Raw genomic sequence first — 17,708 nt, 5'->3', positions numbered from 1 at the left:
TCTCCTTCTGCCCAGACTGTCTGCATTTTAACAAAGGCACTGAAGTGGGAAGGCAATGCTGCTTAACTCAAAAGAAGAAAAAAAAAAAAAAAGAAAAAAAAAACTCTTGCTGGAAATTTAGGCTTAGGGAAAAAGGAGTTTTGTCTAACGGTTCTGGGCTTTGCTCTTTTTATTTTTTGGAGGCGCACCTTTGAAAAGTCACTCGATGCCTCCATTTTTTACTTTTTTTTTTAAAAAAAGATTTATTTGAAAGAGAGTTCATGCAAGTGTGTGCATGGGGGGGAGGGGCAGAGGGAGAGAGACTCTCCAGCAGACTCCCCACCCTCCCTGCTGAGCCAGGGGCCTGACCCCGGGCTCCATCTGGGGACTCCAAGATCACAACCTGAGCAAAAACCAAGAGTCCAATGCTTAACTGACTGAACCACCCAGGCACCCCTCAACACCACAGTTTCTTTGACAAATCATTGCCCCTGCTATCATCGGTGGGGGGCAGGGGAGATCAATAGAGAGCCCAGGAAAATGCTCCATTTCCCAGACTTCTCACCATCCTCAGCTGCTCCAACCCCTGTGCCCGGCTGGAAGGTGTGGCTCTGGGGCAACCACCGTGTCCAACAGGGCAAATCACCCTGCAGACATGAAGTGGGTGGAAACATGAGCGAGGAATGTTCTGGTCAGGCTCCAATCACCCTCCCCGCAGCTGCTAACAGGACTCCCTGCTGCAGTTCTTCAGCAGGTCAGGGAGTCTTCAGGCAGGTAGCCAATCCCCAAGATGGCTTTTGCTCAGGAGAGGCAGGGTTAAGCAAAGGGAGTCAGACCAGGCGGCAGGCTCTGGGAAGGTGGGGAGGCCCCAAGCAGAGTTTCTGAACTCCGGCTTGGGTAGGTCATTAATCAAGCCCCTCCCAGGTGTTCAGAATTGCTGTCTTCCTCATTACGAGTACCAGCAGAAGGTGGCCCCTACCACTGGGGCCCACGTCCACGCTAGACAGAACCACAAAGAAAATGGAAAGAATGCAGGGAGTGAGGGCTGTTCCGTGTTGGAGTACCAGCAGAAGGTGGCCCCTACCACTGGGGCCCACGTCCACGCTAGACAGAACCACAAAGAAAATGGAAAGAATGCAGGGAGTGAGGGCTGTTCCGTGTTGCTGGTACAACTTGCTGAGAAGCTATAGGGTCCCCACACACACACCCCAACCCACCATCACCAGCTCCCAAAGACCTGGGAGTGCATGGAGGCAGAAGCTGGGCTGGTGTGGCTGGTGGCTAGAGTCAGGGCGCTGATTGCAGTGCACAGTTCCATCTGCATGTGGGAACGAGATATGAACAGAATCTGGACTCAGACAAACCCGAGTTTGAATCCCAGCTCTGCAGCTGGCTAGCTGTGTGCAAACTTTGACAACTTCTACTCCTTCCTTTAGTAGTCAGCTCAGAGAAGCGACACCCTTTCAACCACAAATTAGGTCAGGTCCCTATTTGTGAATCTCACAATCCCTTAAAACTTTTATTCATAACACGTATCACCGTTTGTAATTTTACCATTTATATGTTGAGCAATTTGTCTAATTTCTCTTTTCCCTACTGTATTCTAAACTCAGAGAAGACAGTGACCACGTCTCCTTCAGGCACCGTCTTTTCCCAGGGACTAGAACGTAGAACGTACTCAAAGATTTAAGAAGTGAATGAATTACACTCAGCCTTTGTCATCTATACAATGGGTTGATAGTACTTCCTTATAGGTTTATTGTGATGATTTGACGAAAGAGCGGTTTTGTGAAAATTGTACCCTGTGTCTGACACAGACGAGGTGCTCAAAAAGGGGCCGTGCCCCTGCCACTATTCCACTGGGGACCCACCTAGGAGGATGGTTGTCCCTGACCACCAGAGGTGCCACTGAACAGGGAAATTAGCCAAAATAGGAAACCAGAGACCTGAATCATCCACAAATTCTATCACAAGTCCCTGAATAATCAAAACTAGTTGGCACATTACAATTCATCGCCTCTTCTCTCTAGGTGTCCCTTGATGGCAGGAAAAGTTATCTCCAGCTTCACTTTCCTTTCCATCCCAGATAGAGAGTAGCCAGAGGGACTGTAAATCCATTCCTAACATTTTCAGTTGTTTGAGTTATGTTCTAGCAGAATTAAGAAGGTGACTTTAAAAACATGAAGGAGAAATAAAGGTTGCACTTCCCAGAGCAGAGTACAGGTGTAAAATGAAACTGAACTTTTAATATGAAACTGCTCTGGAGGAGAAAGGACTAAGAATATTTTTATAGAACACTTGCATTGTGGGTAATTTTTTTAAATCCAGGGTTCAACTTGCATGACCCTGAGGCATAAGTCTACCACTTAATGACATTTATAACTCTGTAACAATACGTTTTGTATAAATTACTGCTGAGGCTTAACATTTCTGATTATGATATATAGAATAAAGTGATGTCATAAAGGCGAAGTTTGTAAGTTACGATCTGTCCTGTTGCTTTAAATAAGAGGATTTCTGGAGACAATTGCCTTGATGAATATAAACTCAAATGAACCTTGAATCTCTTCAATTATTCTTATTTAGAATTCATTTTCCTTTGAACTTTCATTTAACTCAAAGCACAATCGTTCCATTATAAATCAAATGCGAGCTTGTCTTTCCTGCAATAACAAGTATGCTTTAAATAATGAAGCAACACCTATGATCATAAAAGATAATGTTTCAATGCACCAAAATACAAAAGGTAAAGAGATTTATTATCTCAGTTCAGCAACGATGAGTTGAATATTTTTGTAGCAACAGACATCTCTATTCCAGACAACACTTTTTATTTGACTCTTTAGTGGATTTCCTTTCCCAGAAGACTGGGGTGCATTATTATCAATGAGAAAAATGGAAGATTCAACACACACAATGCTATTGGTGGCTGAGAAGCTCAGATCTCTCCTTGCTTAGTTTCCCTAGTAGGCTAATGGATAGAAATATCTCTCAACTTCCCTCTTTTCCACCACGAAAGGGATGGGCTGAATCATCCTACATTCCTCCCGAGCTCTAAAGACTAAAACTACATATGCCTTTCCTCTTGCACAGAATTATGGTGAGGAACAACCAAGTTAACGGATGTGAATATACTTTAGAAGGTATAAAAGTGCCATACATAGTACCTGATGGTTTTCACTCCATGTTTCATAAATACCTTTACATATCCATTATACGAACTATGCTATCCAAAATAAAACAGAAAAACTCCAGAGCATCTCCAGGCTGTTACAGATGAAACAGTGTGATAAAAAGAGTCTTCCGGGGTCCCATAATAAATTCCTTTGGGTGGAATCGATGTCTCGCCTAATAATAGGTCAAGTGGCAGGACTACGAAGAGCCTACTTTCCCGTTGAAAATCTCACCAGCAAGCAGGACACAGAACTAAGCAGGTAGGCTGGGCAGTTGGAAAGCTCTCTTCCTGTTATCTCTTTATGCATTCCATCTTCAAAGCATTGTGACCTGTCTTCAATACACCCTCGGGTGTGGGATTTACATTTTTAATATTGGCATTTATGACGTGGTGCTTCTTCCCGGTTAATTGGTATCAGAGCAAAATGTTTGCCTCTCTCCTCAAATAAATCTCTTCAAGAGCTTCAATCACACATTCTTTTGTTCTATCCCTCATTTGAAACGGGCTCTATAAAGCCGCCAGACCACAGTACATAATCTTTTGCCTCTCACATTTTTAAATCTGGGGGTTTATGCTTTAATGGCTTTGATGTGCTTACTATTCAGCCTGTTACTTAAACCACGTTCCTCCCCATCCAACACCCGGCTCTCCCTCAGACTTACAAGCCTGTACCCTCTGAGGCTGAAAGGATTTATTTATCATCCAGAACGTTTCCATAATTTTGGAAACATATGTTTTGAAATTGCATTCCAATATCTCATACTATGTTCTTTGTCTTGCATCTGTTCTGTAAAAACAAACAAAACACACATAATTATATTCCAATGACTGCAAAGGCTACGTTTTCCACAAGAGTTGGTTCTTCCACAAACAGTAAGTCACACAACAAAGGCACTTACATACCCCGTGGATGTCATCTGAATCACATTCTTGTGTTAATTAGAGCTAACCACTGATAATCGTGAACTTCTACAACTGAGAGACCCTGACTCCTTTCCAAAATTATTCCAATTTTACAGGATAATCTCGGTACTGAAAATTAGCTATTGTTGAAAGCCAAAGTCTTGACATACTACTCAACCTGGCATAGACAACAACTCAGGAATCTTTCATACTCCTAGTGTATGACTTGCATTAAATACTCTTTAAAAAATTCGCTTTTCTCCCTGTAATAGCTTAGTGGAAAGATAATCAGTCAATGCACAACGAAAAAGACCCCTCCTCACCCTGCCCACTAAAATAGATAAATAAATACACAAACCTCAATGAAACATAGGGAAATAACTGACCAAAACAAATTTCTTTTTCATATAACTATTCCACCACATACCAGCTCCCTCTTGCCTAAGTCTTTCATGTCACACATTCTCACACACACACATACACACAGGCACCATTTAAAACCCAATCATTAAAAAATAATAATAAATAAATAAATAAATAAAACCCAATAATTTTGCATATACTGTGTTTTACTAAAATATCTGATGTCAAAATTAGGTAAATTTGCATTGAAACATTCAAAAAGCCACTCAAATCAAGAAGTACTTTTCAGCCTACCTCTTAAAAATAAAATGTCACCATGGAAATGGTCTGCTCCCCTTAGGTTGCTGGCCTTGTTACCCATGATCCTTATATTCTTAGGTAATAAAATCAATTTTGGAACTGAGAAGAAAGATAGGCCTTGATGCCTACAGTGGTGCGCTGGTAGATATATTTAGCAACCAGCTTCCAGTGAGTAAGAAAGCCTCTGACTTGTAGCTAATTTCTGTGATATAAATGCCTCCGTGGTGGCCAGTTTCCAGCTACCAGTGTGATGCTGCTAATGGGCAGAGCAGAGAGTATCTGCACCATTGGCTCTTGTAAGGTGGTACAAGCTGGCTCCACCATCTCATGCCTATGACTCTTCTTGGAAGTTTAAAAATGGTCCCAGCACCTTTGACATCTAGCAGCAGCTCTACAGGTCATTCTTAATGTTTGCTCTCAACCAGTCTGTTTCTACGATGGTTTTCAGACATCACTGCCAATGTCCTGGGCTAAAAAGCACTTTATACCCATAAATCACGGGTGGAGCAGCCAGTAGTATTACCACATTCACTCAATATATAACATAACCCAGAGACACCCTGGCCCCCATGTGACCCACTCTCAACATAAAGTTATATTTGAAGGAAACACAAAGAAGATTCCAGAAGCCTTGAAAAACAGTATCATCATCATTGCGTTTTCTTATGAAAGTTTGGTGCCGGTGCTGCTTCACCCAGAAATCTTCCCAATCAACCCTCCTTACACATCTCATTCTGTCTCTAGAGTCTTAGTTATGTTAAAGGCTGCAAACACACACCTGCTCCTCTCTCCCACCATCTCCCTTGCTCCCCTTGTACATGCACACATGCGTGTGGGTACACACAGGCACAGATCCTACATAGTGCCCCTCATTCAAGCCATACAACCCTTATGTCTGTGCCACGCTCCGCTACCTATGACTGCCCCAACAGTCACAGCACCCTGGGAAGCTTAGTTCTTCTCTTGGTCATACCGCTTTTCTCCAATTCCCGTGGATGATATTCTCTATTTCACTGCAGTAACATGAAGGTCGTTGTCAATGTGGTTCCTGTGGCACCACGATAATAAAAATAATACAGAACACCGACTCGTTCCCACGCTACCCCAGGCAGTAAGCTGAGCACCTGATACATAGAGAGGCTTGTTGAAGTCATGGAGCCAGGAGTCAAGGCAGGCAAGGTGGCACAAGAACCCATCATTCTCCACCACCATACTCTACCAGTTCTTAGATCCATCTGAAGAAAAGCTACTGCGGGATCTTGGCCAAGTCACACTTGCTGTGCCTCAGTTTACTCATCTGTAAAATGGGGCTGATAGGAGGCCCTACCTCACAGGGTCTAGAGGAGAATTCTGAGTTAACATACATACACTGCGTAGAAGGGTGCCTGGCACTTAAGAGCTATTATGCTAGCTAAGTGCAACTACTAAGTGTTAACCAGGACAAACTGGCTCCTCACAGCCTGTAGAGTCCCATGACTTTTACACGTCTTCTGTTAGAGTCCTAAGGGTTGACAAATGTTTTCTGTAAAGGGTCAGACAGTAAATATTTCAGGCTTTGCAAGTCACATACAGTCTCTCTGTCACATAATCTTCTTAGGATTAAGTCCTTCAAAATGTAAAAACCATTTGTAGTTTATGGATGAAAACAGACCACAGGCTGGATGTTGTCCTATGTACATAGTTTGCTGATCCTGGGCTAGACAGAGAGAGAGAGAGAGAGAGAGAGAGAGCCCTGTTTTAAATACCATATTTTTTTTTATATATAAGCAAATATATGAACTCTGAAAAAGACACACGTATAACAATCACACATTCCCTCAGCAAATGTTCACTCGTCCCTTATGTGCAAGGTGCCATTCTGGATGCTGAAGCCACAAGGATGGAGATGTGCACCCTTGACCTTTGGGATTCTCATAGCCCAATGGCAAGATAATCCCAGCATAACGTGTACTGAAGTCTTGAATAAAGGAGGAAGGGATCTGGTCTGGTTAGGGCAAGTAAAGGGTTAAAAAAGAAAAGGACCCTTGAGCTATACCTTGAAGAGGCAAGGAATTCACTTGGCAGACAGAAGTATAAGAGAGCAAGGAGATTGCAGTTTCTAGTATCAGAGAAGGCCCGTGAGGTCCATGAGAGGCAGATCAGGGAGGGAGGGAGGGCCTAGTCAGCCCGCTAAGGCACTGGGACTTCATCCTCTAGGCCTCTGGTTTTCAGACTCTGTAACACACAAGTTTGTCTTCAGACAAAATCTAATCTAGAGTCCTGTGTGCAAAACGACCCTGGTTGAAGCTGGGTGGTAAATCCCAAGCACTTCCCTCCTGCTGGACTTCACCACAGGCAGCTCAGGGCAGCCTCCCAGCCTCCTGGCAGCACAGCTGGAAATCCACAGCTCCTGGCAACAGGCAGCAGGCTCGGGGGCCTGGGAAGTCCTGCTGTAGTGACTCCATGCAAATTCTTCTGAAGTCAATAAAATTCCATGTATCTATTTTTATCTTGAACAGACATCCTGTTCTTCCCCAGCACCGCTGCCTTTGCTGGTTGCAGGCTGGCCCCCACGCGGTTTAACACTTCATTAGGTAGCATCTTGTGTGGTTATCTAATTGCTTTTTGAGCATCTAGATGAACTGGCCAAACGGCAGGAAGTGCAACTTGCTTCTCTTGTATCCCCCTCAACAAGCCGTGTGGGGCGAGGAGGTGCGATTGAAGTGAAGGGCTCCTCCACCCTAAGATTCTAAGACTCCCCACAGGAGGACAGTATTTTCAAACAGAATAAGCGCAGTAACATGAGGAAACATCTCCCAAGGCAGGCATTAAGTTAGTGCAAGTGGAGTATCTAGTGGGGAGGGATTTGTGTGTCTCAGGACTGAAGGTTGGGTAGATCAGATACTTGAGTTCCCGAAAGAGCATTGCTTTGCGTCCTTACACAACCCCTCTCCCCTCACGTTTTTGTAATTCCTTTTCATCTCTATTCCCCAGCCCAATCCCCCTCCCTATAGCAGATAACCATGCTATTGTCTTTATATATATGTGTGTGTGTGTGTGTGTTCTTTGTTGTATAGTGTGCATATATATCTTAATACACAGAAATAGTATGTTCTCGTGGTTTAGATATCATCCCATCTCTTCCTTTTTCACCCAGCATGTTTTTAATATCTACCCATATTGACAAGCAAGCCTCTATCCACTTCTGAATGCTGCAGACTGTGCATAGTCTGTACCCACCATATTGTCCATATCCAGCCTGCCAGGAGGGACAACTAGAATGCTTCTGACTCCTCCACCCCAAACAGTGCTGTGGTGAACATTCACAAGCTCCCACTCTTTACAAATCTGCTTATATGCCCAGGAGCAGGCAAGTAAGTCACATGGCATGAGTATAAGTACTGCCAGGGGCCTCTCCAGAGAAGCCGCACCAGTCCCCCCTCACACCAGCCAGGCCTGGGGGTCTCTGCAGCTCGCATCCCTACCACCACTGAGCAAGATTCAGTGTTACGGATGGAAATGTGTCCCCCCAAAATGATACACTGAAGTTCTATCCTCTAGAATGGCTCAGAATGTGGCCATATGTGGAAATAGGATCCTTGCAGATGCAATTAAGTTAAATACGATCATTAGGATGGGCCTTAATCCAATATGACTGGAGTCTTTACAAAAAGGGAACATTGGACGCAGAGGCAGACACCCAGAGGAAGATAGTATGAAGACAAGGAGAACACCATGTGGAGAAGAAGGCAGAGATTGGAGCGATCCATCTACAAACCAAGGAATCTCAGAGAGGGTCAGCAAACCACCAGAAGCCAGGAAAAGGGGATGGAACACATTCTTCTTCACACTCTCAAAAGGAACCAACCCTACCAATGCCTTGATGTTGAACTTCCAGCTTCCAGGACTACAAAACAATACATTCCTGTCACTTAAGCTACCTAATTTTTGGTATTTTGTTATAGCAGCCAGAGGACACTACTAATACACTCAGCTTTCCAGGGTCTGCCAGTGTGGTGGGTATAACATAATATCGGGTTATTTTTATTTTTGTTTCTCTGATCACTAGTGACTTCAAACATTTTCTTCACATGCTTTTAGTCATACGGGCTTCCTTGGAAACTGCCCATGTCTATCCTTTGGCCCACTTTTTTATAGAGATTGCTCTCTTTTTTCTTGTTGATTTATAATAGCTCCTTGTAAATTCTCAATATGAGTCCCTTAGCGTCTGATACTTTACAAACATTCTCTTCTCCAACTATCATTGGTCTGTTAACTCTATCCTCACTGGGTAAGTGCTAACTAATTAATAACAGGACAGAATTACTTAATTTCTCTTTAATCAAATTCATCAATTTTTCAACTGTGACTTGTGCAGTTGGGGTTTCACTTAATAAATACTGCCCTACTCCTACGTTACAAAGATATTCTCCCACAAAATGTTCTACAGACTGCATCGTGTCACCTGTAACACGTAGAGTCTATATCTGCATGTGGTGTGAGCCAGAGGGCTGTTTGAAAAAAAACTCTGAACAACAAGACATCCCAAAATGTAGCGGCTTTAAACAAGAACAAACCTCTATGTTGCTCACATGCCTGCACTGTAGGTAGGGATCAGCAAGGATGGTTCATCTTTGTGCCACGGAGCGTCAGCTGAGATGGCCTGCCTGAGGCTCCCTTCTGGCGGCAAGTCTGTGCGGGCTGTCCACTGGACGTTCCGCTAAGGCTGAGGGCTGGGGTCACAGCTCCTTTCTACTTGCACCTTGCTTGTCACAGGCCGTTTGGACTTTCTCACATTCTGATGGCTGAGTTCCAAGGAGAAAAAAAAAAAAAAAAAAACAAAGGCAATGACTGTACCACTTTGTATAACCATAACCTAGCTTCAGAAATCACTTAGCATTACTTCCACAGTAGTTGAAACTTGCCCAGAATTAAGGAGAAGGAACCCTACACCCCACCTCTCAATGGGGAATGTGTCAAAGCTACACTGTAAAAAGTTCACATGGGAGGGCAGCGAATGTTGCCATCGTCTTGGGGAACAGAATCTACCATAGGATCTGATTTTATGAGGCCATTTTTATCATTTCTTAAATTCTTTCATACACATGGTCTGCCACCGAGTTCTCTACTCTGTTACACTGCTCCATCTGACTGGGTTTGTTTTTTTGTTGTTAATTTTTTTTGTCCTCATAAGGCTAGTAATGTGTTCCTATATGATAAGGCAAGTTCCCTCCTTTCATTCTCTTTTTTCAAACTAGTGAGTTATTCATGAACCTTTCTTTTTCCATACGACTTTTTAAGTACATCTATCAAACTCATAAAAAATAATCTTACTGGAATTTTGTTGGGAGTGCCTTGACTGTATGAATTAATCTGGGAATAATAAACATAATTTTATACTGTCATACAACTTAAATACATACAAATTACTGTTACTATTCAAGCTTCCTTTTATAGCTTTTAAAATTTTTAGTAAATTTCTGCAGTAGAGAAATGTCTATTTTTTTTGTCAATCCCCAAATGTTTCATAGATTTGGCTGCTTCCATGAATAATATTCTTTTTTTAAGTACATTTTCTAATCTGTTTTTGCTGCTGTTTAGAAATTCTATTGATACTCATAAGCTAATCTTAAATCTGGCACTCTTGCTTAATTCTAATAGTTAAATCTCTTGCCTCTGCTTTCTAAACAATCACATTATCTGTGAATAAGTACAGTTTCATTTCTTCCCTTCTAATTCACACCTTTTGTTTATTTTTCTGTATTTGTAGTCGTGGCTAGGAAGTCCAGTTGTGTGCTAACACTACTCAGTGATATTAGAGATCCTTGTCTCATTCCTGATTTTAAATGGCCTGCATCTTTCTCCACTAAGTATAATTCGTGCTTTAAGTTTGTTTTTAAATTTTATTTAATCATGAAAGACAGAGAGAGAGGCAGAGACACAGAGGGAGAAGCAGGCTCCTTGCAGAGAGCCCAATGAGGGACTCGATCCCAGGACCCTGGCATCATGACCTGAGCCAAAGGCAGACACTCAACCCACTGAGACACCCAGGCATCCCTAAGTTTTCATTATAAATAGGTATTGAGCTTTATTAAAAGCTTTTCTGAATCAGTATACTGAGATAAATATGTGATTTTGAGTGCCATCTCAATTTTTGGTACTTATTTGTTTATTATAGTTTTCTTTGTCTTCTTTTACCAACGTAGACATTAAATAGTCTTCTCTAAATGTTCTTGTTTCATATAGGATTTCCAAATTTAGTAGGTTAAAGTTATTTACAATTTCTCTTATTTTTTATAACTCTGTATCTATAACTGTTTCTGTTGAAAAAAATTCTATTTTTTAATTGAATCTTTTTTTCCTCGTTAGTCTTTACTAACTTATATACTTGTTAATTATTAAATAGTAATAGGATAGTTTCTGCTATTGATATTTCCAAAAATAAAAACAATCTTTTGGTTGTGGAGTCTTCTCCTGACTTCATCTACCTCCCCATCCTGGGACTACCTCCCAGGTCTCCACTCTTTGACATAAAAGAGAAGTCAGAAGCCTGAGCCTGTGTCCCTTTGTGTCACCACTCAAACATGCCTTCCAGGGGCTACCGATCCACAGGTTACAGGGACAATCTTCTTATCCATTCCCTAGCAAGCAGTGCCAAGTAGTAAACAATTACTGACTGCCTGCTGCGTGCCTACCTTGTACAAAGCAATAGGGACTATAATCATTTCCCCCCGAAAAAATATATGGTCAGTGGAGAGACAACAGCAAACACCCAAGAATACACATGAACATGAAAGGAAAAGGAACTCTGAGCAGGAATCTGGAAGGTATGAAGGAAATGATTTCAAGTGAGAGCAGTGCAGAGGTCCTGGCCAAAAACTTGAACATGTACTTCCTTCTGCTATTTCCTTGTAGACTAGAGATCTGCCCCAGTAACAGAAGAGGGAGGAGAGAGGGTAAATAAAGAGATGGGAAGAATAGGACAAAGGACAAAGAAAAACAACACTATCCTAGTGAAGTCAAAGCTATTAATACAGGATGTGTCTAATTATGACAGCTAATCTGTGTATCCTTTCTCACACAGCACTTACACAGGAACTACCTCACTGATTCCCCCACAGCCCAGCTTTACAGATGTGGAGCCTGAGGTCCCCAAAGACTGTGAACTTCCTAGACTTACATAACTGGTAAGTGACAAAGCTAGGATCCCCAAAGCCTGGCCTTCTGACTCCAATATCACTCTCTTCCCCCTAAACCATGTGGCCTCCAAAAACAGCAAGTTATAGGATAGGCAAAGGGGAAACTGACTTCCAGATGTTCTTCCCACCTCTGCAAGCCTTCATCTATTCTGCCACAGTCACTTCCTCCCAACCCGTCCCCCCAAACACAGGAAGCTACGATGAGTGGAGAGTCACCTGATACGCTTTCTAAAGAACATGTTATCTTTTACTTGCCAAGAAGTTCAGCAGGGCCTCTGTGCTGTCAAAAATCTTGTTCTAGGAATCCAAGGGTCAAACTGGGAAGAGATGAGGCTGGGGCCATCCCCAACCTCCCCTGAAGATCACTACCTGTAGGTGCATGTCTAGGTGCTCTGGTGGATACAAGAAAGGTCTTGAGAGCCTTATGATGATGTCTGGAACATGATATGTCTGGCAAAGTAATAATTACAGCAACAATGATAAGAGCTAACACTTCTTGAATGCTTGCCATTCACTGCCATCACGATAAGAGTTTTTAATGGCTTTGAATCTTGTTTAACCTTCATGACTGCCTAGTGGAGTAGGTTCTAGTCTCCCATGAGAGGCTGAGGCTTAGAGGTATAAGTTATCATATCCAGGGTTACACACTCAACAAGGGACAGAACCAGGACACAGACCAGGTCTGTCCAACTCCTGGCACCACACCACTATATATACTGCCTCTTTGCTCTATCAATACCTGCAGGGGGATATAAACACTAACTGACCGATACAACTAATGCCTGCCAGCACCCGGAGTGGTGAGGGAAAGCTTCAAAGAAAGCAAGCCTGATACCGTCTGTACGAAGGTAAAGGACAAAGAGCCTGGGTCACACACAGGAGAAGTATTGGGGGCAGATGGAACAGGCCTCCTTGGTTTTGGGTTTTTTTTTAAAGATTTATTTATTCATGAGAGACACAGAGAGAGAGAGAGGCAGAGACACATGCAGAGGGAGAAGCAGGCTCCCTGTGGGGAGCCCCACGTGGGTCTTGATCCCAGGTCTCCAGGATCACAGCCTGAGCCGAAGGCAGACACTCAACCACTGGGCCACTCAGGCTCCCCTCCTGGGGTTATAAAGTGCAGTGGGAGATTGAGGCAGCGTGACTGGTGGCATGGAAATCACTATCGTTGATGGCCAATCCTTCAGACTAACAAATTTAGTACTAGGTGAAGAACAGATGGCAAAGGAAAAAAGAGAAAAGAAAAGAGACCACAGTCACCAGAGGTACTTGTGCTAAGTATATAGGAAGTTCATAAGAGAGGTTCCTGGGTGGCTCAGTCACTTGAGTTCAGCTCAGGTCATGGTCTCAGGGTCCTGGGATTAAGCCCTGTGTCGGGCTCCACGCAGAGTCTGCTTGGGATTGCCTCTCCCTCTCCCTCTGCCCCTCCTCCTGCTCACACTCTCTTTTGATTAATCAGTCAATTCTGGGGGAAGGGGAGAAAGAAAGAAAGACCATGAGCAATTTGTCCCATCATCTGATTATTCAGTCTTCAGGTATCTGGGACAAAGTTTGCATCCCCAGAGTAGCTTTATCTAATATTCCCAGTCACCTCCCTCAGAAATGAGTCATATGTATAGGACACAGGTAGGAACAGCTCTCTCCATGCAAATAAAGGAAAAAAGGATTAGAAGAAAATGAATCAGTGGTTGAAGTGGACATGGGTGTTTCCAGTCAGTTGGGGATCTCACTACGGCATGGGATCCTCTCTGTCTGATGGGAAATGACCCATTTAGTCTTCTCCCATTCCAGCCACACCATGATTCCAGCATGGTCAGCTGCCCACAGTCCATCCAATTTGCTTGCTGGGAACCACCAAACAGGGTGGCCAGGGGACTTCCTGTTGGGCCGGGCAGGCATTCCGTCTGCCTCAAGTTTAGGGGTGGAAATGCATTTGCAAGATCTTGTCCATGCCCACCAGTGCACTCACACTGCCAACACCACCCACATAGCCTGTGGACTCCACGCCATTGCCACGGTATCCAAATCTTGCTCAGGGAACTGCGACCTCTGACAAACAAGTATTACAAAGAGAATCTGCCTCCCAAACATTGAAAATTATTATCGATCAGGGGGAAAGGATGTACCTTCGGCCAAATTCCACTAAGTTTTTTGTAGTTCTCCATTATTAAGAAGTCCTGCTTCGGGGTCACAATTTTAACTGTTTTGTTCTAAGCTTAATATATATATAGTTATTTTACCACTTAAACTATATAAGATGGCAACCACAAAATTGAAATTCTGTCGTTCAAAGGGTTTTATGTACTCCTCTAACTAAAAACAGCTTCACAATAAAAAGATCCAGTTTTACAAGTGGGCCCAACCCAAAATAGTAACTATGGCCTTAAGGGCTATTATCCCATTGCCGTACGAAGGATTTAGGGCATATAAATGCCCATTAACACGACTAAGCATAATAATCTGATTTATAAAGTATCCCTTGCCAGGGCCCTTGTAGCACCCTACAATTACACCACCTCAATTAAAACATCCTGCAAGCCTAATAGACTTGCCCTGAAAGAAACCGCCCTGTAAAAGCATGACCCACCCCAGCAAAAAATCCTGACGGAGGGGGTTCAACAGCAAGGTGGTGGCAGCAAAAGGGGTTTTCAGATAGAAGGAGAGCATTTTAAGTATCTAATTCCCACGCTCAACGCCTGCCAAAGTACACAGGAGTGAATAACAACCCCAAAGCAAAGAAGCATTAACGAGGAGGGTTGTCCGGGTGTCCATCTCAACCTTTCTTAGTAGATTTGGCATTTGCTTGATAAAATGAACACATCTGGGTTCAGAATCCAAATGACATTTTCTAGTGAAAAGCAAGAGGAATCCTTCTATTCCCAAGACCTGTTTGGGGCATGGAGTTTGGAAACTGTCTCTCACCTTTCGCCACTTCAACCCCAAATCACTAAGCACAAATTGTAGGGTCTCAGCTACAATTGTGTGTGTGTGTGTGCGTGCGTGCGTGTGTGTGTGTTGCAGGGGGTGGGAGTTTTCTCATCTGTCTTAACTGCTATTAGACAATCATATCATAGCAAAATGAAAAGATTCCTCTCAAAATTTACCTACTATTCTACATGTCATTAGACAGTTGAAATTTCCTAAGAATTTGCTAAAGTTAAGCATCTCCAAAGTCAGCTCAATGTGGATCTTAGTGAAGAGGGAACACTCCCTCCTGAGTATACTGAGGGAAAACCATGCAGCAAGGGAGAAAAGATTGGGGGATGCCTGGGTGGCTCGGTGGTTGAGCGTCTGCCTTTGGCTCAGGGTGTGATCCAGGGGTCCTGGGATCGAGTCCCACATTGGCTCCCCACAGGGAGCCTGCTTCTCCCTCTACCTGTGTCTCTGCCTCTCTCTGTCTCTCATGAGCAAATAAATATAATCTTTAAAAACGAAAAAGACTGGTTTACAGACAGGCAGAGGTGCCACAAGCACTGTGTTCCATCCACCACATGCCTCATCCCATTAACATAGCAAACTTTCCATTAATGTTAACATTTGAAATGCTGGTGAGGGTTTAGCTAGACAGGTACTCTTGTACCTCTGGTAGGAGGATAGACTATTTGAGTCTCCCTGAAAAGCAATTTTCCAACAGCTACTAAGAGCCTTTAAAATGCCTAGATCCTTTGATCATGCTTCTGGAAATATATTCCAAGGACATCAGCAAAATGTGGTCCAAAAGCAAAACACGCTGATGTCCATTGCAGCGTGCTGAATCTAGTAAGAGATGTGAAAGAATCCAATAGTTCAGCAATAAGGGAATAATCACATAAACTCTGGTAAATCTCAAAGTATTATGTTGCCTTTAAAAATGATGTTTGCTTCTGAAAACACAAAATAAGACTTAAAGAAAAGGAAACAAAAACTGTCCTCTGGCATTAGAAGTGTTAGTAGTGTAAAGATGTTGATTTTCTCCATTTTATTCTATAAATTTAATGTCATCCCAATCAAACTTGCAAAAAGAATTTTGTTTCTCATTTTGTTGGGAGGTATTTGACAAAATGACTTCATTCATAGTCATCTGGAAAAATAGTCTATATGAAAATAGCCAAGAAATTTGTTTTCAAAGGAAGAGTAGTATAGATACTCTAGACTTCGCCATTATAAAAATACATTGTAAAAGCTACAGTAATTAAAACAATATGGCTCAAAAGCAGGACTAGACAGACCAATGGAACAGACTAGGAAATTCAGAGGCCAAAGTATACATAAGAATTCAAGTACAACATAAAGGAGACATTCCAAATCAGAAGGGTAAAATAGATTATTCAACAAATGGTATAAAGCAACTAGCTCAAAAAAAAAAAAAAAAAAGCAACTAGCTCAATGTTTGAAAAAAAATTTAATTAGGCCCATACATTACAATGTTTATTTTAACATAACAATAACATGATTTTAGCATGAAAATAAAAACACCTTTTAAAAATTGCTAATAGGGAAGATAGGTGAATCGTCTAAATTATTCTGGAATAATTTAGACTTTTTTTTAATTTAGATTTCTTACTATGAAATGAAATAATTGAAGAAAAGATTAAATTGAAGAAAAGATTAATAAATTTGATTACATAAACATTTTAAATGACTGTAAGTAAAAACACCATAATTGAGGTGAGAGACAAAAATGTATGCAATTTCTTCTACTGCCTACGGCAAGCAGCTACTTTCCTTACTGTCTGAAGACACAGAACATATCAATAAGAAATTTACCAGCAATGGGCCAAAAAATGTACAAAGTTCAGAAGTGAATTTTGTAGAAAAAGAAATACAAGTGGCCGATAAATGTACAGCCTCAATAATAATGAACTTCCTGTTTGTTTGCTTATATGTTTGTTTTAGACATCATTATTGATAAGGGAGTGAGAAACCTGAAGGCTTATGTTTGACTAGTGTGATGTGAATGGATCACCAACCATTTTTTGAAGGGCGATTTTCCTATATCCTTCAACATTTTAAATGTGAGCGTTTCCCTTAGTCCAGAATTTCCATTTCCAGGAATTAATTCTACGTAAATACTCACACTTGTGCATAGAAATATATGCGCACTGATGTTCAATACAGCATTGTTTGTGATAGCAAAAAATTGGAAGACACATCAATATCTATCAGTAAGAGTGTGGCTAAAATGAGGTTTCCATAAGATGGGATATCTTGTAGCAGTTTAAAACAATGAGGTGGATTTGAACACAGTAACATGAAAGATGTCCAAGATATAATAAGTCCAAAAATCATGTTGGAAAACTATATGAATAATATGAAACATGCTTTATATGCCGATGGATGTAAAATTACTGTCTGGAAGGAGACCTAAGAGGTTGTTTGGAAAGGTTACGGGAAGTGAGAGGATGAGGCAGATGCAGAGAAAAAGGGTGTTCACTTTTCACTGTCTTTTCTTATATTTCTTTTTTTTTTTAAGATTTTGTTTATTTATTCTTGAGAGACAGAGAGAGAGGCAGAGACACAGGCAGAGGGAGAAGCAGGCTCCATGCAGGGAGCCCGACGTGGGACTCGATCCTGGGTCTCCAGGATTACACCCTGGGCTGAAGGCGGCGCTAAACCGCTGAGCCACCCGGGCTGCCCTTTTTTTATATTTCAAGGGTCTTTTGACAATGAACGGGTATTACTATTTAAGCCACAAACTAACAAATAGTTTAAATTTTAAAAATTAAAATTCAAGCATTGTAACATTTGTCAAGACTCATTTAAAGATTCAGAGAAGTAATCGTAATGTAGTAGAATAGGAAAAACCAGATTCCATAATTATGTAGAGAATA

General features: G+C 42.0%; 1 long non-coding RNA gene across 7 annotated transcripts in view; it reads right to left on the bottom strand.

Moving 5' to 3' along the window:
- Window positions 1-17,708, bottom strand: part of LOC140600382 (uncharacterized) — a 141,704-nt gene that overhangs the window by 41,073 nt on the left and 82,923 nt on the right. For 6 of the 7 annotated variants that reach the window (XR_012003642.1, XR_012003640.1, XR_012003638.1 and 3 more), the window contains exon 3: window positions 9,277-9,504. This is a non-coding gene — a long non-coding RNA (uncharacterized lncRNA). Of the gene's footprint in view, window positions 1-3,816; window positions 3,942-9,276; window positions 9,505-17,708 lie in introns of all 7 variants that reach the window. The other variant, XR_012003643.1, reaches the window with a different exon arrangement.

The sequence above is a fragment of the Canis lupus genome, chromosome 11 (assembly GCF_048164855.1).
Source record: "Canis lupus baileyi chromosome 11, mCanLup2.hap1, whole genome shotgun sequence".
NCBI lineage: Eukaryota > Metazoa > Chordata > Mammalia > Carnivora > Canidae > Canis > Canis lupus.
The sequence above is the reverse complement of the archived record's forward strand: the minus strand, read 5'-3'. Positions and strand labels throughout refer to the sequence as shown.